This window comes from Mesoplodon bidens (assembly GCF_964165515.1).
Source record: "Mesoplodon bidens genome assembly, chromosome: 1".
Taxonomy (NCBI): Eukaryota; Metazoa; Chordata; class Mammalia; order Artiodactyla; family Ziphiidae; genus Mesoplodon; species Mesoplodon bidens.
In genome coordinates, this window is record NC_138176.1 from 135,671,100 (window position 1) to 135,694,599 (window position 23,500).

Sequence of the window (23,500 nt, forward strand, 5' to 3'; positions counted from 1 at the left end):
TATATATGTATATATGTAAGGAAAAAAACCTCAATCAGTGAGTTGTAAGAAGAAAATGTTTCGGGAAGATCGTGGACCCAAAATTCACGAATGAGGACGGAGGGGACAAGTCCCTAGACACAAAGTAGCAGGTCACTGCTGAACCTTCGAAGCACTATTTCAGTGTAGCAATTACTGTCAGATTACAGAGGGTAAAAAGGGTGTTAAACACATGGCAGCTGCTTCGTAAGCAAGTGTCCCATAGTAACCTGCTTCCACGTTTATAAAGTGGGGTAACCATGCATGTTACCTGATACATAGTCGTATGCTAGAGAGAGAGGGAGAGAGAAAGTAGTTTCATGCACCCCTTCTTTTCTGTTTTCACCAGAAATGCTTTATTAGTTTGCCTCTGATACCTTAAATCACAGCTCTCCTCAGAAAATTAGTGGCTCCCTTTAAACCTCTTAGTGTAGCATTCAAGGCCCTGGCTAACCAGATCTAATTAAGTTGGACTATCACTAGTATTATAATAAAGGTAGCAGCAAGTGCTAGGAGGCTTCAGAGTCGGAAGATAGTTTCTAACCAAGAGGATCTAGAAACTTGTCACAGTAGGTGATTATCCAGTCTGGTCCTGGAGAATTAGAATTTCAACAGGTGGAAAACAGAGAAAGGAACATTTCACACGGTGAAAACAGCAAGCCTCAAAACCCATCCACTGAGGCTTCCCTAACTCTTTCTGGAGCTCCCCCAGTTCCTTCTCTTTTCAAGTTCCTTCATTTGTCTTGTCTAGCTTATGCGAGAGCTTCCAGACTCCCTACTCCCCTGGTCTACTCCTCAGTAGAACTGTTTCCCTAAATCTAGAAAATATATTATTAATTTTGCAGTGTCAGATGCAAGATGGAATGAAGGCCCCAATGTGTTTTCCAAAGGTTTTGATTCTTAATATCAAATGCAAGCCCTCTCCATAAACCAAACTTGAGAACTATTCATTTTCATTGAACCAAAGAGAAAAAGAAATGCAGAAAGGAAGGAAAAAAGAAAGAAAAATGAAAGAGAGGAAGGAAGGAAAGAAGGAGGGAAAAGAGGGAGAAAAAACTTTTGTAGAACTGGTACAAAATCTTCAACATTTATTCTTTTTTAAAAAATGTATTTTTTTTTTAACTAAAATCTAATTTGAGGTTGCATGGCTTTTTTAGATGCTGTAGCCCAGGGAACAATTCTGGCCTCAATCAATACCTCAAAGATATATACTTTCTTTCCTTTTTTCATGTCCAAAAAGGCAAAAATGAAACATCTTTTTCTTTTCTTTGAAACATCTTTTTAAACTTACTAGGTAAATGTTCTTCATTTCCTCAGTCTGACTGTTACTGGAAATGTTTTATTAATTGCAAATTTATTCCCACATATTGTGATGCAAATAAATGAATGTCAAATCAACAGCTGCATTCATTTAAAATTAGTAGAGGTCCTTGTTCAAGAGATGGCATATTCAGAGTGACCCAAATTATCCTGACATGAAGGTCACAGGTCAAATTCAAGGCCAAGTTACAAATCAATAGGAACTCTCCTTGGGGGAAACTAGTGTTATAAACTTGAATTCTTAATTGTTTTTCAAGAGGTTGTATTTTACTTTGCTTCAAGCAAAATTTAAGGTCTTCTGCACAATAAAGACTTTAAAATCTCAATGAGTTCTGGTTTTCTTATTTTGAGAATATGGATTTTTCCCATATATTTAATTCATCATTAAAAAAAATTTAGGGCTTCCCTGGTGTCGCAGTGGTTGAGAGTCCGCCTGCCGATGCAGGGGACACGGGTTCGTGCCCCAGTCCGGGAGGATCCCACGTGCCGCGGAGCGGCTGGGCCCGTGAGCCATGGCCGCTGAGCCTGCGCATCCGGAGCCTGTGCTCCACAGCGGGAGAGGCCACAACAGTGAGAGGCCTGCGTACCGCAAAAATAAAAAATAAAAAATAAAATAAAATAAAATACTGAAAACCCAGGATTGACATTTTAATGTACAAAGCTCATCATCAGTTTAGGGGAAAGGGGACTTGACTCAAAATACAACTTCTCTCAGCCTTTCTCTTCCATTGAGAAACAGGCAAAATGCTTCTAGTCTGTGCTCCCAAAGTGCCATGGGAAATGTACTTGTGCACATACTTTCTTTCCCATGTCTTTCTAACATGACCATGAGGACCTTGAGACAAAGAACTGTGTTATACGTTCTCCACATGATCTTATTCCTGACAGTCAAGAAAATCAAACATCTGACAAAGTGTAGCAACCCAGCCAAAGTTAACTGGTTTTATCAATAAATGTTTCTTTGATGAGTGAACCTGTATGTTTTCCTTATTTGTCTTCAAATTATCACTTAACCTTCCAGAATGGCTGAAAGTAAAACAGCGGGCGATATAAAGTGCTGATGAGGATGCTAAGCAACTGGAACTTCATATATTAATGATGACAATGCAAACTGTTACAAATGAGACAGGAAGGGGACAGGGCACAACCTTTAAAAGAATGACACCCTAGGGCTTCCCTGGTGGCGCAGTGGTTGAGAGTCCGCCCGCCGATGCAGGGGACACGGGTTCGTGCCCCTATCCCGGAAGATCCCACATGCCGCGCAGCGGCTGGGCCCGCGAGCCATGGCCGCGGAGCCTGTGTGTCCGGAGCCTGTGCTCCGCAACGGGAGAGGCCACAGCAGTGAGAGGCCCGCGTACAGCAAAAAAAAAAAAAAAAAAAAAAAAGAATGACACCCTGAGGACACGACAGAAACTGGTTAAAACCAGCTAGGTCCAAGATGGCAGACAAGTCGACTTCCACTAGACCTTGAGCCTCAGTATATGCTCACTGTAACACATCAGCATGCTAACGGACACACCCACAGGCACTATGACAGTTCCAAGGCTGACTAGAAAAGGTCATAAAGTGGGTGCTGGCCCAAATCCTGGAAATCCCCACCCCTTTCCCCAAATAGCTGGAAACTCCTCCCACTTATTAGCCTATGAGATTACCCACTCCTATAAAAACTGACAACCTCATACCCTGGAGCCACTCTCCCCTTCTGAGATGGCCCACACTCTGTCTATGGAGTGTGTATCTCCCTGAATAACCTTCTTTCTCTTTACTATGGCTCACTCTTGATTTCTTTCCTGCACAAAGCCAAGAACCCACACTTGGTGGCCATCCCAGGGACTCGCCTGCAACCTGGAACATGACCATCCTCTCTTGCCTCACTCTCTTTTCCTGCAATACAACCATTTTGGAAAACAGTCTTGAAGTTTCCTATAGAGACATATAGCATATAATCTAGATATCCCATTTCAGAACAGAACTGAAATTTCATGCTATGCAAAGACCTGGTAGGGAAGTGTCCAAAAACTGGGAACAGCCCAAAAGTCCAACTGGTGAATGGATAAAACAACTTTAATACACTCACACAATGGAATAAAGTCTCAGGGAATTAAAACTTTTCTTTTCCTGTACTCTCTTTAGTGATTGGGATCTTTCAAATTCAACTGATAAAAGACAGATTAGCAAAAAATAACATTCAATCACCGTATTTTTGTTAAGGTATGTAGAGGGTGCAGAGAAAAGGGTGACTCAAGGGGCAGTTAGAATTTGGGGCTTATATACCATCTTAATAGGGGAAGGGGAGGGAGAGAAAGACACTTATGGGGAAACAAATGAGTTCTCAATAAGGGAAAGGGAGGGAGAAAGGGCATTCATGGGAAAACAAATGACTTTCTGGAAAGATAAATGGGCCTCAGGAGAACAGATGGGAGATAGGATAGTTTTGTGACAATGTTTGTTTACATGTGGTGTGGAGACTTCTCATGGCTCTTGATAAGAGTCAGTCATCCCTGGTGGATCCCAGGGATGGCCTCTAGTGGAGGGGATTTGAGTTCATGTTAGTTCTGTTTTTAGGAAGATAAGTAATTTCAGGAACTCAAATGCCTTCTGCTAAAAGTAATTTTTATATGCCACAGTGAGTGGGTATTACTGATCCTTTAAATATCAATAAAAGGGAGCTAGCTACTAATAGAGGCAAACTACACAGATGAATCTCAAAAGCATTATGCTAAGTGAAAGAAGCCAGATACAAAAGGCTACTTATCTTATGATTTCATTTATACGGCATTCTGGGAAAGGCTCTAGAGATACAAATGAGATTAGTAATTGCCAGGAGCTGGTGGTGAGGCAAATGGATTGACTATAAAAGGGCACAAGGCAATTTGGGTGGGTGATGTAAATGATCTATATCTTGGCTGTAGTAATGGATACCTAACTGTAAAAATTACTCAAAATTCATAGATATGAACAACTTAAAAGGGTAAATTTTGCTAAATGCAAATTATACCTCAATAAACCTAACTTGAAAAATGTAACTATAAACAATAGAAACTCTTGATTTATTGGGGTGTTTTGGTTATTTGCATTATTTTGGTAAGTGTTCCAAATCTTTTCACAAAATATTTTATCCAAGGATGTTGATTTTCCTCCTGATAGAGTCTCTACTAATTTATACTATAAAGTCACTTCTTATCCTTAAAGCTGCTTTATTCAACAGGTATTTATCAAGCATCTTCTCTGTTTAAGGTAAAAAGTGGTATGGGGGTGGAGGGCAAGTAAAGTATAAAATAGGTTTTGACATTCACCAAACTTATGATCTAGTTTGGGAAATAAAACATACCCTGCTTTAGTAAAAGCACAAACAGTAAGAGTTTTTAGAGTTTGGAGGAGAAATGGCTTCTAGCTAGGCAAAGCTTCAGAGGAGTATTTATTTCAGGAAAGTAAGCAACTCATGGGCAGTTTATAAGCAAAAACTCCAAAGTCTAGAGATCCGTTACCTTAAGGTCTTTTTTTTTAAATAAATTTATTTATTTATATTTTTAAATTTTATTTTTGGCTGCATTGGTTCTTTGTTGCTGTGCGCGGGCTTTCTCTAGTTGCGGCGAGTGGGGGCTACTCTTCGCTGCAGTGCACGGGCTTCTCATTGCGGTGGCTTCTCTTGTTGCAGCGCACGGGCTCTAGGCACGCAGGCTTCAGTAGTTGTGGCTCACGGGCTTTAGAGCGCAGGCTCAGTAGTTGTGGTGCACGGGCTTCGTTGCTCTGAGGCATGCAGGATCTTCCCAGACCAGGGCTCAAACCCATGTCCCCTGCACTGGCAGGCGGATTCTTAACCACTGTGCCACCAGGGAAGTCCCCTTAAGGTCATTCTTAATGTGTCATCCGAGAGGAAGGGAGACTGGTCCTCTAATGAAAGATGAAGAGGCAGGAGAAGGGATGCAGGAAACTCAAGTAAACCAGAATGGCAAAGCAGCTGGAGTTGGAGCAAATCAGGACTGAAAATAAAGTGCATGGCATCAGTCTAGAACAGATACCATTTTAAGCATGGGCTTGGCTTGCTCCAAGGAAGTCTTAAATAAGCAGTGATGAAGTCTGTTTGGAAAACAAAACCAGACCACTGCAATCCAATCACAGCTGTGGTTGTCAACCATGAAACCTTATCCGAATTCAGTATACTGATTTGGACAAAAATGAAATCTAAATTCCTGTGCTGTTGAAGATAGATAGATTCTATCATAAGATAGACTGTTTCCATAAGAAGCCAGTCTGCATATAACCTAGAAAAGAGGAAAACAAAGGGGGGAAAACTGGCACTGTTTACCTAACACTGTCCACAGAGCATTGAGATACTGAATCTGGCAGATAGAGGTGCATCATCCAGGTTTAGGACAAGCATAGTTCACTTGGTTTTTTTGGCTCCGAATAGATGTGAAGATTATCTCTCCTGACATTAAGTCCATACTCACAAAGTCACTTAATAGCTAATAACATATACTGTCCATACTTTGATTTCAAGCGACAATTATGTCATTTAACAACTAGTATTCTCATTTTTGCATTTCCTCCTCCTACTCTCCCCCTAACGCCTCTTACTATATCTCTTCCTTTTCTCACTCTCACTCACTGGGCTCCAGCCACACATGCCTTGCATAGTGCTGTACTAAGGCCTTTGCAGATGTACTTAAATGAAGGATCTTGAAATGAGGAGATCATTCTGGATTATCTGGTTGTGTCCTAAATCCAATGACAGGTGTCTTTATAAAGCACACACAGGGGAAAACAGAGAAGGCAACATGAAGACTGAAGCAGAGATTGGAGTGATGTGGCCACAAGCCAAGGAATCTGGCAACCATCAGAATTTAGTAGAGGCTTGGAATGGATCCTCCCCTAGAGGCCATTCAGAGGCAGCATGGCTCTGCTGACACCTTGATTTTGGACTTCCAGCCTCAAAAACTGTGAGAGAATAAATTTCTCTTCAATTCTAAGCCAGATCAGCCAACCCTACAAAGGTTTATGCTCCAAGCTTTGAAAAATGAATTCTAAGACAAATTGACAATGGTTGAATGAAAAGACTATAAATACATTATGTCAACTTAATGCATAAATTTAGCATTTATTAAACGTCACTATATCTTTTAAAAAATTTATAGGCTAGATTTTCTTACTTTCCAAGAAACCCTGAGTATGATGAATAATTATTGAAAAATCATAGCTGATAAATAAGTTACTTATAGTCAAGTAATTTTCAGAGAAAAAATGTTAAATTATTACTCTTTTGTATTATATATATTTGATGTAGGTGCATTTGAAGTTGATTGGTAGGATGTAAGATAGGGTTTTGCTTTTCAAAATGCAAGTGTGCCTGAGGCCTCAGAGGTCTAGGCTGTTCTTTCCCAGAATTCCTTAGGAGTGACATAAGTTGTTTACATGTGCTGGAGGAAAAAGAAGAAAAAAAAACCTATAATTGACTTTGGGAGGTTACTACATTGACCATATTTTCATCTCACTGTAAAATAATTTCAAAAATTGGATAGAGGGTGAGAAATACTTTAATTTTCTACTTTCTATGCTCCCAAATTATTCAACTCTTCCCAAAGGATATGTGTACTTTTATAATTTAGAAAATAAGAATATTTCAAGTAAAATAAATTCATCATGGAACATTTTACAACACTTTGTTTAGGGAAGTCAAAATTGTTACAACTTTTGGGGGAATAATTTGGCACTACCAAAATAAACACACACACACACACAGAGAAATCTTTTCACCCAACATAACCTCCTACAGTGCAAAGAGATTAATAAGAATGTTCAGTTCAGTGTCTTTAGTAAAACTAGGGTCAAGGGCTTCCCTGGTGGCGCAGCAGTTAAGAATCCGCCTGCCAGTGCAGGGGACACAGGTTCGAGCCCTGGTCCGGGAAGGTCCCACATGCCTCAGAGCAACGAAGCCCGTGTACCACAACTACTGAGCCTGCGCTCTGGAGCCCGTGCTCCACAAGAGAAGCTACCGCAATGAAGAGTAGCCCCTGCTCTCCACAACTAGAGAAAACCCGCCTGCAGCAACAAAGACCCAACGCAGCCAAAAATAAATAATTTAAAAAAACAAAAACTAGTGGTCAAAATATTAACCAGGATTATTTTGTGAAATGGGCTTACGGGAGGGTACTTTCAACAATATGCATTTCTATATTATGCAGCTTATAATGTTATATTCAAATTATAGGGTTCAAATTTGCTTATAAATTGCTTCATTCACTTAACAATTATTCGGTACTTACAGTGTCAGGTTTTACTCTTTTGAATCTTCCCTCACCAATCTAAGATTGGGATGAAAAAATAATTTGTAAAAGGAGAGAAAGTAAGGAGATGACTAACTGAATGTTTTGTGGGTACCAAGGAATCTACAGGGTGCAGAAAGACAGGGTAGAAGATAAAATAGAGGGTGCTATTTGAAGAGTTCCTTGATCACAATCCTAAGGAAAGCCTGCCACACCAGCTTCTTCAGAAAAGAAACTGAAAGCTAAAGCTAATTCCTTTAACTGTCAACCACCATCTTCCAAGATCCAGAGATTTCAGACTGAAAGTCAATAGAATTACCTCACCACTCACTCACCTTCCATATAATTGTTTTAGTGAATATAAACTGTTATCTTTGCTTTGTATATTCGGAAGCTATTAAATGAGTAACAGTCCCCAGCTTAAATAAAACAAACCCGGAACTTCTTCAAGTTTAACATGTAATATAATTCAAAAATAGACAACTATGTGGTCACTCATGGTGGTTTATGCAGACAGCTGTGGTGACATTGATTACTCAATGTCAAGGAACAGTTAAGAAAAAATGACGTTCAGTGATTAGGGAATGTGGGACCAACACAGACTCACTTTGTTCTCACAAAATCCCCTGTATAAAAAGTATGGATAAAGATAATTCATGTATGGGGACCCAGAAAATGGAGGCCGCCCCAGCAGCCCGGCCCAGGTCACAAATCTAAACCTAAGTCAGCCTGCACTTCCAGGAAATGCCGCACTCTCAAGGAAACTTAACACACACAGATCACAGTCCTCTAGCTGAGCTTTAGCTAGCTCACCTTACCCTGGAAAATAGGACCCTCTAGGCTTATAAAGAAATCGCTGACCTCCTAGGCAATCTTGTTCTGTTTCCTGTTGCCTCTTCTAAGCTCTGTAAAACTCACTGTAGCCCGAAATTCCTTGGGAAGAGTGCTCCACTGTCTGTGAGGCAGTGTACTCCCCAATCCAGGGATGGTTTTCCCTTGAACACCGTTCATCGAACTCATTACTAAATTGTATTATTTTTGTCATTTTGTTGCAGGAAGGGGGACCCCTTCTAGGGCCCAGGAGTGGGTTACTGTTTAATATTCAGAACTGAATTGTCCGAGGAGACACATGTGCTGGCAAAGCAAGAGACTTTATTGGGAAGGGGAGCCCGGGCGGAGAGCAGCAGGGTAAGGGAAGCAGGAGAACTGCTCTGCCACGTGGCTCGCAGTCTCGGGTTTTATGGTGATGGGGTTAGTTTCCGGGTTATCTCTGGCCAATCACTCCCACTCAGGGTCCTTCTTGGTGGTGCGCATATCGCTCAGCCAAGATGGATTCCAGCCAGAAGGGTTCTGGGAGGTTGGTAGGACATATGGACTGGCGTCTCCTGTCTCCTTTTGACCTTTCCCAAATTCTCCTGGTTGATGGTAGCTGGTTAGTTCCTCATTCCTTACCAGGACCTCCTGTCATAAGATAAATAAAGCAACCTAGGGCTTCCCTGGTGGCGCAGTGGTTGAGAGTCCACCTGCTAATGCAGGGGACACAGGTTCGTGCCCCGGTCCGGGAAGATCCCACATGCCGCAGAGCGGCTGGGCCCATGAGCCATGGCCACTGAGCCTGTGCGTCCGGAGCCTGTGCTCTGCAACGGGAGAGGCCACAACAGTGAGAGGCCCGCGTACCGCAAAAAAAAAAGAAAAAGAAAAAAAGCAACCTAAATAAAAGGTATGTGTCAATGGTATATGGTAGAAGGAATATGAGCTTTGGAATAAAAATCCCAGCTCTGTACATTTATTATAAACTGTGTGCTCAAGAAAAAGTGTGTAAAAATTCTGATACTTGTTAAGAAAAATTATCCAAAACATGGAAGTAAGGCAAAAAGAAGGTTGTGTATCATTCCAATGTCACACTTCAGGTCTATCTTAACAGGCCCACCCAAGGATGATTTAATTCTCTAGGGAAATGACCAATTTTTGTCATGCTATTTCATTTTGATTAGGCCCAAGTTCTGGGAAATTACATGTTAATGTGAAGACTTTTGCCTGATAGAGGGGCAAATAATTCCTCTCCAGCTGAAACGATACCTCCAAATGGCTACAATTTTAGTGCCCTGTAGGACATTAACTAGTTGTGTCTCTCATCTAGCAAATTTATTTAGCATGTCTTTCCTGGCTGACTTTACAAATCTCTATTCTTCAAATGGTCTTTGAAACAGCTTTATTGTCTGCCAGTTCCCTTGCTGATAAGTTAAACAAATCTCTCTCTCTCTCTCTCTCTCTCTCTCACACACACACACACATCTCTGGGAGTCATATTTTAAATTTGGGCAAGTAGCTAATAAACATCATTTTCCTTACCCCTTGGTTTCCTCTTTGTAGTCAATGTCATGTGAGAAAAGACCTTTTCTTTGGCTGAAGATTTGCCCACTCTCCACAGCTTACGGAGCTTATTTTTTCTGCTTATACGATACAATCAGGTTTAGTTTTGAACATGCGAGGTTTAAGATGCCCATGAAACACGCCAGTGGAGATGTTAAGGAAGTTCTAAGCTTAGAGTTCAGGGAAGAGGCCTGGGCTGACAATGTAAGTTTGAGAGTCATTTGCATCATCAAGAAGGTATTTACAGGGTTTCCCTGGTAGCGCAGTGGTTAAGAATCCGCCTGCCAATGCAGGGAACATGGGTTCGAGCCCTGCTCCAGGAAGATCCCACATGCTGTGGAACGACTAAGCCCAAGCGCCACAACTACTGAGCCTGTGTTCCAGAGCCCAGGAGCCACAACTCCTGAAGCCCGGGCGCCTAGAGCCTGTGCTCTGCGACAAGAGAAGCCACTGCAACGGAAGCCCGCGCACCTCAACGAAGAGTAGCCCCCGCTCACTGCAACTAGAGAAAGCCTGCGCACAGCAACAAAGACCCAACGCAGCCAAAAATAAATAAATAAAATAAATAAATAATTTTTAAAAGAAGGTATTTACAGTCATGAGGATAAACAGAGAGGGATGAAGGAGTGGGGAAAAGAATGAGAGAAGGAATAAAGACTGACACAGAGTTGTTGACATGATACAATACCAAATTGGAACTACAATAATTTAGAGACCCACAGAGGATGAAGAGGTAGCAAAGGAGACTGGAGAGGGAACAGAGACATCAGAGAACAAAACAGTCTACTGTCAGAGAAAACAGAGGGCTGGGTCAAATGCTGTTGAGAGGCTGTGTCAGATAAGGAGTAGAATGCATGTATTAGATATGGCAACATGGAAGACAGCCAGGACTTTAAAAATGTCGCTTAGTGTGGAGTGATGACGACAGATGCCCGGCTGGATGTGAATGGGTTGAAGGGTAAATGGAAGCTGAAGGTGTGGAGACAGTACAAGTAGAAAACTTATACTACAGACGTACCTGAGACTTCTGGAAGAGATTTAGACTCTACAAACATTAATTACTTTCCTAGCAGGTTCTTGATGATCTCACCAAAGTGAAATCCAACAAGATTAAATGCCTGGTACACACCACACTGTGCTATGTTATAGAATTCTTGAGAGCAATACTTGAGGAAGTTTCTACTCAAGTAGAATGTGGGTTCTAGACCCTGACTATCTGGGCTCAAATCCTAGCCCCTTCACTAACTAGCTCAATGACTTTGGCAATTACTACAACTCTGAGTCTCAGTTTCTTCATCTATAAGTGGGCGTGGATAACAGCATCTACTTCATTAGCCTGTTGTAATGATAAAAAGTATTTAGAATATGCCTTCAAATAGTAAATGATGAATAAAGGTTACCTTTATTATTATCTTTTCCAAGGAGACAGTTTAAGTAAGGAAATAGTTAAAGAGATTTATAAATACAAGGTATTAAGTGTCATGATCAAAGCAGGCATTGGGCTTGCAGGATCTTAGTTTTCTGAACTGGGGTCAAACCTGTGCCCCCTGAAGTGGAAGCACAGAGTCCTAACCACTGGACCACCAGGGAATTCCTAAGGACTATATGGGTTTTTTCTCATGATGACCCTATGAGAATATACTGCAAAGATATCAAGGCTTAAAAAGAATCAGAGAAAAGATGTTGCAGTTTGTTATGGAATCCAGAAAGCTTCCTTAAATAATTTTTCTTGTATTTTACAAAACTGTAAAGCCCTGGGAGTTTGTAACTTTGAGATCATATGTATCTTGAGCAAAGTTTATTATCCTATGCTTGATGAAATTTCTCAACTTGCATATTACTGCCATGAGGGAGGGAGACAGAAAGAATTTGCTAGGGCCTTGTTGCAGTTTTCTGGCTACTTTCCCCAGTGGTGGCTTGTGTGTTGTTAACATAGACTCCTACTTAGCAGTAAAGGAGTGATAGTAAACCAATCTAACCAAGTTCCTCCTTGTTTAAAGCCTATCATTGTTTCTCCACAGTAAAGCCCTTACTAAGTCCTGGTTTAAGATAGTTTCTATTCATATTCTTTTCATTCTTAAATGTCCGCTTATGAAAAGTCTTCCATTAAGACCCTGCTTTTGAGAACTGGTCCCACCGAGTTTTAAGAATTCTGTGATCTAAAGTCTCACACAGAATGTATTTCATGGGCCAGCAGCACTGTTATCACCTGAGAGCTTGTTAAAAATGCGAAATCTGAAACCCAACCCAGACCTACTGAATCAGAAGTTGCATTTTGACAAGCTGTCCATGCACATTAAAATTTAAGAGGCACTGTTATAAAAGAGGTAAAAGGAACTTAGGAAAACTTCAGGAGAATTTTTCTGTGCAAAATATCTTAAAGCAGGGCAAATTAAAACTAAATCTACCATAGAAAGGTTTTCCAAAATCAGATTTTTTCAAAATCAGATTTTAAGTTCAAAACAGAAGTTGTGACATGTGGTATACTCATACCAGTGACTTGCTAAAGAGCTGAAGCTCCTTTTAAAGTATTCAACTTTTTTCAGAGAGCTAGACTTTCATATTGATAAGTAGGACTTAAATAATGACAATGGAAAGGACACATTCTTTATTTTAGACTCAGCCCTGGGAAAAAGTCATCTCCAAGAACACGATTCAAGTAGAAGAGTTGAAATGGCTTCTCTTGCCATATCTTCTTTTTTTCTTGCCAGAATCAATGGTAGCTACTTTTAAAACCGTTTTCTATTTCTAAAGAACTCATCTTTCACTGCTTGTAGACAACCTAGAATTCTCTATGATAATTTGTTCTTGTACTATTCCACACAATCAAGAGTTTGATAATTTTGTTTGTTTGGTTTTGGTTTTTTGGCCGTGCAGTATGGGGATCTTAGTTCCCCGACCAGGGATTGAACCCGTGCCCCCTGCAGTGGAAGTGCGGGAGTCTTAACCACTGGACCGCCAGGGAAGTCTCAAGAGTTTGATAACTTTTAAATTTCCTTTCTATGAACTTCTTGGTTTCAAGGAATTCTTTGTATCCACTTCTACCTGCAACTCTATTCGTCAGGTTTGCAAGCACATTTTTTTTCTTTTTTTATAGATTTTATTTATTTATTTGTTTGTTTATTTATTTATTGGCTGCATTGGGTCTTCCGTTGCTGGGCGCGGGCTTTCTCTAGTTGCAGTGAGCAGGGGCTACCCTTCGTTGTGGTGCGAGGGCTTCTCATTGCTGTGGCTTCTCTTGTTGCAGAGCACAGGCTCTAGGCACACAGGCTTCAGTAATTGTGGCGCAGGGGCTCAGTAGTTGTGGATCACAACTCTAGAGTACAAACTCTGTAGTTGTGGTGCACAGGCTTAGCTGCTCCACAGCATGTGGGATCTTCCCAGACCAGGGCTCGAACCCGTGTCCCCTGCATTGGCAGGCGGATTCTTAACCACTGTGCCACCAGGGAAGCCCACAAGCACATTTTAATTTCATGTCTAGGAAACAATTTGTCAATTTTAAATAATGTTAATGGTAGGCTCAGAAAGACATTGAGAAGTTCATGATGATGAGCGTAGCTTACACTAACATGGGCATATTTGAAAAGTGATGAATTAATGGAAGTCAGCAGGAGCCCAAAGTACAACTTTATCCCAGTATGGCTGGCATCTTCCTTTATCTTACTGAGATATGGCCAAGAGTGGAAACCTGGAGCGTTAGGATCTGAAAAAGGAGTCCTTGATCCTTGACTAATTGTAGAGGTGTGATGGGCTGGGGATCAGGACACCTATTAAACTGTTTAAAAATTCATAAATAGGCACTATCAATTGTCTTAAAATTTAAGTTATTTCCCCCAAATCAGGATGCATTCAAGGTGAGTGTTTTATTCCAATATAATTAAACTAATATGTTGGATTAGACTACATTATGCTCATCCTTGTGAAGCACTGTCCTGGTGTCATTTACTGATCATACTGCCCCAAACAAGCCAATAATCTTGACTCCCCATTCCCTACTCTCTCAAAGCTCCTTGTAAGTAGAATGAACATGATTTTTAGAGTCAAGAAATCTGAGTATACACCCTAAAGGAGCCTCGTTTTTCTCATTTGTAAAGTGGATTGATAATACCTCTTAAATAAGGTAGAATTAAGACTAATCCATACAGCCAACAGCCCATAATCATAACTCAGTAAATGTTAGTTCCTTTCTCTGGTAGTGGTAAAATATCTTAATCCTTCAAGAAAGATGCTAGGGGCTTCCCTGGTGGCGCAGTGGTTGAGAGTCCGCCTGCCAATGCAGGGGACACGGGTTCGTGCCCCGGTCCAGGAAGATCCCACATGCCGTGGAGCGGCTGGGCCTGTGAGCCATGGCTGCTGAGCCTGCGCGTCCGGAGCCTGTGCTCCGCAACAGGAGAGGCCAGAACAGTGAGAGGCCCGTGTACCGCAATAAAAAATAATAATAATAAAAGAAAGATGCTGGGTGTGGAAGGCGGAAATGGTTTATGAAAAACAGCCCCTGGGGCACTGTTAACACCCTAAGGATGATCTTTTTTCTCTACCTGCCCTCTGAATTCTCCAGATGCAGCCTTGCAATATTAAGAATCACTTTGCCCACAGCTTGTGAACAGTTGAGATGAAACCGCTACCCAAAACCATGAGACGATGGGCATAGGTTTTAGAAAGGAAAATCATATATTTCAGTGTAAGCAAACCCTTGGAAGTTCCCTTTGCTCTCAGTATAGCCTTCAGCAGTGCCTGCAGCCTCTGGCACCATGGATACCGCCTTTACTGAGGCAATAGTCTCCATTGTTATGAGCAGCATCCCACGGTAATTGACAGCTACACGGTTTAGGAGAAGGAGGAAGGCCACAGAACAGACATCAAAGGCAATTGTCGCAAAACCCAGCTTGCTGTGAATGGAAGCAGTCACTCAGAATGTCATTTTGGAAATGAATTCCCAGGACAGATTAAAAATTTTAATAGTCACCAAAGTAAAAACTTGACCCAGGGCTTTCTATGAAGATGTTTTGACCAAAGGCATACTAGCACATGCTTCCTGGGGCTGAGTATTTCCTGATTTGCAAATATACTCCTTCCTGGTACCTCAAAAGCTGTTTGATTACATTTCCAAAATAGTGACATCTGTTTTTCATTCCATAGTAAGTTCATACATTCCTTCCTGCCAACTTGCAGCAAATAGCTATGAAGCACCTACTATGTGCAAAACATTTCTTCAGGTAATATGAAAATTTGACCATAGGGAATTCCCTGGTGGTCCAGTGGCTAGGGCTCTGTGCTTCCACTGCAGGGGCACAGGTTCAATCCCTGGTGGGGGAACTAAGATCCCACAAGCTGCACAGCACTGCTTAAAAAAAAAAAAAATGACCATAGAGGTGGGCAGGGGAACAAATTAATGCAAACAAGAGATCTTAAATTAATTATCATCAGATCTTAAATTAATTATCACCCTATCAATTATTTTTGTCAGTATGGCTCTAGACCATCAGGAAAAATTTCTCCCTAGGTGGCCATAAAATCTGATAGATGTTTTGAAGGTCCCAGAGAACTCAGCTCCCTCTATTTTCTTTGTTCCTAATATTGGGAAATAGATCCCTAATTCAAACAGTCTCTCTCTTTTTTTTTCAGTATCTTATATACTTATATATTAGTGTATATACTTCTCAACTTTTTCTGGTAAGACACCTACATGTGCCTAAAACTGATATCCCTATACCTCATTATTTTGCAACCCCCATTTTTCATTTAACAATATACAGTTGACCCTTGAACAATGCTCAGGTTAGTGGTACCGACCCTCTGTGCAGTCAAAATCCGTGCATAACTTAAAGGCAGCTCTCTGTATCTATGGTTCCACATCCATAGATTCAACCAACCACAAATTGTGTAGTACTGTAGTACACGTTCACTGAAAAACCCACACATAAGTGGACACGTTGTTTAAACCTGTGTTGTTCAAGGGTCAACTATACTCTAAAGATCTTTTCAAATCAATAAATATCCAAATTTGTATTTTTTCTTCATATTACATATCACTAGCTAAAATGAAACATTCTATTATGTTGCTTATCCATCCTCTCCCTATTTCTCTTGACTGTCATGTTCTCTCACCATAATGCAAGCAGAGAACTTGTCAGCTGCTCCCCAGGTCTGAAATACTGCCTGGCAAATAGTAGGAACTTCATAGATATTTGTTAAAGTAATGATTGAATAAATAACAAAAAATTCACTTTAAATGTTAAGGTATACACAACACTGTAAAGCAACTATACTCCAATAAAAATTAATTTTAAAAAAGTTAAGATATAACCACTTTATTTAAATTTTTTTATTTTTCTGAACTTGTGGTTTACTCCATTTTTAAAAAAATTTTTTTTTATTTATTTATTTATTTATTTATTTTTGGCTGTGTTTGGTCTTCATTTCGGTGCGAGGGCTTTCTCTAGTTGCAGCGAGCAGGGGCCACTCTTCATCACAGTGCGCAGGCCTCTCACTGTCGCGGCCTCTCTTGTTGTGGAGTACAGGCTCCAGACACGCAGGCTCAGTAGTTGTGGCTCACGGGCCTAGTTGCTTCACGGCATGTGGGATCTTCCCAGACCAGGGCTCGAACCCGTGTCCCCTGAATTGGCAGGCAGATTCTCAACCACTGCACCATCAAGGAAGCCCTGGTTTACTCCATTTTAAAATAACATAGGGGAGGGGCTTCCCTCGTGGCACAGTGGTTAAGAATCCACCTGCCAATGCAGGGGACAGAGGTTCGATCCCTGGTCCGCGAAGATACCACATGCCATGGAGCATCTAAGACCCTGAACCAAAACTACTGAGCCTATGCGCTAGAGCCCATGAGCCACAACTATTGAAGCCCACACCTAGAGCCTGTCCTCCTCAACAAGAGCAGCCACTGCAACGAGAAGCCCGTGCACCACAAGTAAGTGTAACCCCCACTCCGCCGCAACTAGAGAAAACCCGTGCGCAGCAACAAAAACCCAACACAGCCATAAAAACATCATAAATTTAGAAAAATAAAGGAGGAGTCAAGATAGCAGTGTGCAGAGATGCAGAGTTAGCTCTCCCCACAACTAGGGCGCCTGCCGGCCGCTGGTGGGAAACTCTGACCCCTAAGAAGATGGGAGGAACCCCAGAGTGAACCGGTAAGATGTAGGGGGACCAAGGGGGTAGGAGAAGTGGAGGCCAGACAGGATTGGCACCCCTGAGGCGGGGGAGATCAGGAGAGGCAGGTGGGAGGGGCTCTCTGGGAAGAGCAGGAAAGGAGCGGCAGGCGATCACCTGGCTCACTCGGGCTGGGGAGTCTGCTGAGCTCCCAAGCCGGTAGCCCCCATCCAAAGCCCCATCCAGGCTGCGTGGGCCCTGGGGGCATAGGAGGGAGGCTGGGGAGATCAGGAGAGGCAGGCTGGAGGGACCCTCTGAGAGGAGCGGAGGGCAATTGCCCCACCCACTAGGGGCCCAGGGAGCCTACAGAGCTCCCAAGCCGATCCCCTGCCCTCCAAGCCCCCTCCAGACTGCATGGGTCCTTGGGGGCATAGGAGGGAGGCCGGGGGGATCAGGAGAGGCAGGTGGGAGGGGCCCTTGGGGAGGAGCAGGAGAGGAGTGGAGGGCGATTGCCCCGCCCACTTGGGCGTGGGGAGCCTGCTGAGCTCCCAGGCCAGTACACTGCCCTCCAAGGCTCCTCCTTCCCCTTCCCTCCCCCACATTGGTCCTGGAGGCATAGGAGGGAGGCTGGGGAGATCTGGAGAGGCAGGTGGGAGGGACCTTCCCAGACCCCTGGCCAGAGGAGCAGGAGAGGAGAGGAGGGAGTTTGTCCTGCCCACTCGAGCCCAGGAAACCTGCTGGGCTCCCAGGTGAGGTTCCCTGCCCTCTGAGACCTGGGGTGGGGGCATGCCTGGGCCCCATCTGTTCCTTGAGCCTAAGTGCCACCCCCCAGCACCCCAGGGCCTTTTCCAGCCCTGTGGGTCCTGAGCACTGACCCTGCCCACCGTCCAAACCTCACCCTTGCTTAGGCCCTGCTCTCCACAGCCAAGTCCCCCCACCTTTTTTTCCTTTCCCTCCAACTCTTTTTTACTATTCTGGTACTGATGTACCTTCCAGTTGTTGATTCATCTATATTTTTATTTTTACATTGTTTCTAACATATCTTTAGTTTCCTAGTATAATTTTATTTTTTACTTTGTTATTGGGGTTTTTTTTTGGTTTTTTTGCCACCCCATACGGCCTGCAGGATCTTGATTTGTGAGCCCGGGCTTGGGTGGAAACTCCTGCGATGGGAGCTCTGAGTCCAAACCACTGGACTAACAGAGAACCTCAGATCCCAGAAAATATTCATTGGAGTGAGGTCTCACAAAGCTCCTAATCTCAGCGCCAAGACCCAGCTCTACCCAACAGCTTAAAACTCCAGTGTTGGAAGCCTCAGGCCAAACAACCAGTAAGAAAGGAACACAATCCCACTCATAAAAAAAAAAAAAAAATGAGAAAGCAAAAAAAATAGGTCACAGAAGAAGGAGCAAGGTAAAACCCTACAAAACCAAATAAATGAAGAGGAAATAGGCAATCTACCTGAAAAAGAATTCAGAGTAAGGATGATCCAGAATCTCGGAAATAGAATAGAAGCATGGATTGAGAAAATACAAGAAATGTTTAACAAAGATCTAGAAGAACTAAAGTACAAACAAACAGAGATGAACAACACAGTAACCAAAATGAAAAATACACTAGAAGGAATCAATAACAGAATAACTGAGGCAGAAGAACCAATAAGTGAGCTGGAGGACAAAATGGTGGAAATAACTGCCGAGGAGCGGAATAAAGAAAAAAGAAATAATTGAAAATAATTGAAGACGATCTCAGAGACCTCTGGGACAACAATAAATGCACCAACACTCGAATTATAGGGGTCCCAGAAGAAGAACAGAAAAAGAAAGGGTCTGAGAAAATATTCAAGGAGATTATAGGGGAAAACTTCCCTAACATGGGAATGGAAGTAGTCACCCAGGTCCAGGAAGCACAGAGAGTCCCAAATAGGATAAACCCTAGGAAAAACACACCAAGACACATATTAATCAAACTAACAAAAATTACATTCAAAGAAAAAATATTAAAAGCTACGAGGGAAAAACAAAAAATAACATACAAAGGAATCTCCATAAGGTTACCAGCTGATTTGTCAGTGGAAACTCTGCAGGCCAGAAGGGAGTGGCAGGATATACTTAAAGTGATGAAAGAGAAAAACCTGCAACCAAGATTACTCTAACCAGCAAGGATTTCATTCAGATTCAGTGGAGAAGTCAAAAGCTTTTCAGACAAACAAAACCTAAGAGAATTCAGCACCACCAAACAAGCTTTACAACAAATGCTAAAGAAAATTCTCTAAGTGGGAAACACAAGAGAAGAAAAAGACACACAAAAACAAACCCAAAACAATTAAGAAAATGGGGACATCCCCGGTGGCATGGTGGTTAAAAATCCACCTGCCAATGCATGGGACACAGGTTCAAGCCCTGGTCTGGGAAGATCCCACATGGCACAGAGCAACTAAGCCTGTGAGCCACAGCTACTGAGCCCATGTGCCGCAACTACTGAAGCCCACATACCTAGAGCCTGAGCTCTGAAACAAGAGAAGCTACAACAATGAGAAGCCCGTGCACCACAACGAAGAGAAGCCCCCACTCACCACAACTAGAGAAAGCCTGTGTGCAGCAATGAAGACCCAACAACGAAGACCAAATGCCACCAAAAATAAATTAATTTATTTTTAAAAACAGAAAAAAGAAAATGGTAATAGGAACATACATATCGATAATAACCTTGAATGTAAATGGATTAAATACCCCAACCAAAAGACACACACTGGCTGAATGGATACAAAAACAAGACCCATATATATGCTGTCTACAAGAGACCCACTTCAGACCTAGGGACACATACAGACTGAAAGTGAAGGGATAGAAAAAGATATTCCATGCAAAGGGAAATCAAAAGAAAGCTGGAGTAGCAATACTCATATCAGATAAAATAAACTTTAAAATAAAGACTGTTACAAGAGATAAGGAGGGACACTACATAATGATCAAAGGATCAATCCAAGAAGAAGATATAACAATTATAAATGTTTATGCACCCAACACAGGAGCACCTCAATACATAAGGCAAATGTTAACAACCATGAAAGGAGAAATCGACAGTAACACAATAATAGCAGGGGACTTTAACACCCCACTTACACCAATGGACAGATCATCCAAACAGAAAACAAATAAAGAAACACAAGCTTTAAATGACACAATAGAGCAGATAGATCTGATTGATAATTATAGAACATCCCACCCAAAAGTGGCAGAATACACTTTCTTCTCAAGTGCACATGGAACATTCTTTAGGATAGATCACATCTTGGGTCACAAATCAAGCCTTGGAAAATTTAAGAAAATTGATATCATATGAAGAATCTTTTCTAACCACAAAGCTATGAGATTGGAAATCAATTACAGAAAAAAACTGTAAAAAACACAAATATATGGAGGCTAAAGAGTGCACTACTAAATAACCAAGAGATGACTGAAGAAATCAAAGAAGAAATAAAAAAATACATAGAAACAAATGACAATGAAAACAGAGATGATCCAAAACCCATGGGATGAGGCAAAAGCAGTTCTAAGAGGGAAGTTTATAGGAATTCAATCTCACTTCAAGAAACAAGAAAAATCTCAGGGGCTTCCCTGGTGGCACAGTGGTTGAGAGTCCACCTGCCGATGCAGGGGACACGGGTTTGTGCCCCGGTCCGGGAAGATCCCACATGCTGCGGAGCGGCTGGGCCCATGAGCCATGGCCACTGAGCCTGCACATCTGGAGCCCATGCTCCACAACGGGAGAGGCCACAACAGTGAGAGGCCCGCGTACCGCAAAAAAAAAAAAAAAGAAAAATCTCAAATAAACAATCTAACGCTACACTTAAAACAAGTAGAGAAAGAAGAACAAAGAAAACCCAAAGTCAGTAGAAGGAAAGAAATCATAAAGATCAGAGCAGAAATAAATGAAATAGAAATGCAGAAAACAACAGCAGAGATCAGTAAAACTAAAAGCTGGTTATTTGAGAAGATAAACAAAATTAATATACCCTTAGCCAGATGCATCAAGAAAAAAAGGGAGAGGGTTCAAATCAATAAAATTAGAAATTAAAAAGGAGATATCACAACTGACACTGCAGAAATACAAAGGATTATAAGAGACTACTACAAACAACTATATGCCAATAAAATGGACAACCACAAAGAAATAGACAAATTCTTGGAAAGGTACAATTTTCCAAGACTGAACCAGGAAGAATTAGAAAATATAAACAGACCAACCACAAGCACTGAAATTGAAACTGTAATTAAAAATTTTCCAACAAACAAAAGTCCAGGACCAGATGGCTTCACAGGCGAGTTCTATCAAACATTTAGAGAAGAGCTAACACCAATCCTTCTCAAACTCTTCCAAAAAATTGCTGAGGGAGAAACACTCTCAAATTCATTCTACAAGGCCACCATCACCCTGATACCAAAACCAGAAAATGATATCACAAAAAAAGAAAATTATAGACCAATATCACTGATGAACATAGATGGAAAAATCCTCAACAAAATACTAGCAAACAAAATCCAACAGCACATTAAAAGGATCATACACCATGATCAAGTGGGATTTATCTCAGGGATGCAAGGATTCTTCAATATATGTAAATCAGTCAATGTGATACTCCACATTAACAAATTAAGGAATAAAAACCATGTGATCATCTCAATAGATGCAGAAAAAGCTTTTGACAAAATTCAACACCCATTTATGATAAAAACTCTCCAGAAAATGGGCACAGAGGGAAACTACCTCAACATAATAAAGGCCATATATGACAAACCCACAGCAAGCATCATACTCAGTAGTGAAAAACTGAAAGCATTTACACTAGGATCAAGAACAAGACAAGGATGTCCACTCTTGCCACTCTTATTCAGCATGGTTTTGGAAGTCCTAGCCACAGCAGTCAGAGAAGAAAAAGAAATAAAAGGAATAGAAATTGGGAAAGAAGAGGTAAAACTGTCACTATTTACCGATGACATGATACTGTACGTAGAAAATCCTAAAGATGCCACCAGAAAACTACTAGAACTAATCAATGAATTTGGTAAGGTTGCAGGATACAAAATTAATGCACGGAAATCTCTGGCATTCCTATACACTAACAACGAATATTCAGAAACAGAAATTAAGGAAACACTCCCATTTACCACTGCAACAAAAAGAATAAAATACCTAAGAATAAACCTGCCTAAGGAGGTGAAAGACTTTTACTCAGAAAACTATAAAACACTGATGAAAGAAATCAAAGATGACATAAACAGATGGAGAAATATACCATGTTCTTGGGCTGGAGGAATCAATATTGTGAAAATGACTATACTACCCAAAGCAATCTACAGATTCAATGCAAGCCCTATCAAACTACCAATGACATTCTTCACAGAATTAGAAGAAAAAATCTTACAATTCGTATGGAAACACAAAAGACTCCGAATAGCCAAAGCAATCTTGAGAAAGAAAAATGGAGCTGGAGGAATCAGGCTCCCTGACTTCAAACTATACCACAAAGCTACAGTAATCAAGACAGTATGGTACTGGCACAAAAACAGAAATGTAGATCAATGGTACAGGTTAGAATGCCCAGATATAAACCACACATATATGGGTACCTAATTTATGACAAAGGAGGCAGGAACATACAATGGAGAAAAGACACCCTCTTCCATAAGTGGTGCTGGGAAAACTGGACAGCTACATGTAAAAGAAGAAAATTAGAACACTCCCTAACACCTTACACAAAAATAAACTCCAAATGGATTAAAGACTTAAATGTAAGACCAAACACTATAAAACTTTTATAGGAAAAATACTCTTTGACATAAACCACAGCAAGATCTTTTTTGATCTTGAGTAACTGGAAATAAAAACAAAAATAAACAAATGGGACTTAATTAAACTTAAAACTTTTGCACAGCAAAGGAAACCATAAACAAGACAAAAAGACAACCCTCAGAATGGGAGAAAATATTTGCAAATGAAATGACAAAGGATTAATCTTCAAAATACACAAACAGCTAATGGAGCTCAATATCAAAAAAACATACAATCCAGTTAAAAAATGCGCAGAAGACCTAAATAGTCATTTCACCAAGGAAGACATACACATGGCCAAGAGGCACATGAAAAGATGCTCAACATCACTAATTATTAGAGAAATTCAAATCAAAACTACAATGAGATATCACCTCACACTGGTCAGAATTGTCATTATCAAAAAAGCTAGAAACAATAAATGCTAGAGAGGGTGTGGTGAAAAGGGAACCCTCCTACATTGTGGGTGGGAATGTAAATTGATACAACCACTATGGAAAACAGTATGGAGGTTCCTTAAAAAACTAAAAATAGTACTACTATATGACCCAGCAATCCCACTACTGGGCATATACCCTGAG